Genomic DNA, 1,289 nt, shown 5'->3' with positions numbered 1-1,289 from the left:
ATTTGTCACAACTCATTCTCTGGTTCATTCCTAGGGTTGTATATCATCCCTTCCTCAAGGCATATGGTAAAGGGAAAAAGTTGCCCTTAGCAGTCAGACCCCAGAAGACATGAACACATTCAGAGCTGCAGAGGTATTGAAATCAGATTGTTTTCCAAAACCAAAGAGGCATAATCCCTTTACAGACACAACTTATTTGGCCTGTACCTGTGTGCATCTACACATATTACCTGAAGGGTGACACTTGTCTGTGCTGAGAAAGAGCCTTCTTGGAGCTCCTCCAAGGGTATGTAAAGACATTACACTTAGATCAACCTAATTAGGGTTAGATCAGTCTAGGTGCCAAACTGTACATATGTTTGGGGAGTTTAGAACGGGCAAGAAATGGCCAGCCTGATCTAACTTAGTTTACCCAAGGAGGTGCACTGTGCAGATTGAGCTAACCCATGCTGGAATTAACCAAACATGTTTACATGTTCAGAGAGCAGCCTCAGGGCTGGGGAAATTGAGACTCTTGCCCCAGGTCTGGGGCTGCGCTTCCCTCCCCGCACCGTACCAGGTTATTTTTAGCCCTCCAACCCCCACCCCCATATGGACAACCCCTACTCCATGACCCACCAAGACCCCCTCCACATACCACAGACCTGCCAAAACCCCCACAATCCTGCCCACCCCTCCTCCACCTGAACTTACTTAGATCACGTTCATGGCACTGCTCCAGGCACCACTAAACATGTGCACACGTGGGGACCTGATCTATGATCACGTGGCTTAAAATGAGCTACATGATCGTAGATCAGGTCCTGCAAATGTCTGCATGTGCCCTAAAAGTGTGGATGAACTTCCAGTAGAGCTCTGAGCCCTCACTACCTTGTGTTCCAAGTGCAAAATACACTTCTTTAGCTTGTCTTCTCCATTCTAAACATGCAGATATCTAGATTAAAAAATACCCCAAAAGAAAACCACTCTGCTGCACCAACAATTCTGTCTCTGTGGGGAGAGAAGAAAATGCATGTGAGGGATTCTGGTCGTGTTACTTCATAGTTTCATAGTCGCTAGGGTCAGGAGGGACCTGAACAGATCATCTAGCCTGACCCCCTGCCACAGGCAGGAATGATGCTGGGTTCACAAGACCCCAGAAGGGTGATCATCCAACCTCCTCTTGAATTTGCCCAAGGTAGGGGCGAGGACCACTTCCCTGGGAAGTTGGTTCCAGATTTTGGCCACCCTAACTGTAAAATATTGCCTTCTGATCTCTAACTTAAACCTATTTTCTATCAGCTTATTAC

This window comes from Gavialis gangeticus, unplaced genomic scaffold, assembly GCF_001723915.1.
Source record: "Gavialis gangeticus isolate Ggan-Ray unplaced genomic scaffold, GavGan_comp1, whole genome shotgun sequence".
In the NCBI taxonomy this organism is placed as follows: domain Eukaryota; kingdom Metazoa; phylum Chordata; order Crocodylia; family Gavialidae; genus Gavialis; species Gavialis gangeticus.
This window is presented reverse-complemented; position numbering follows the sequence as displayed.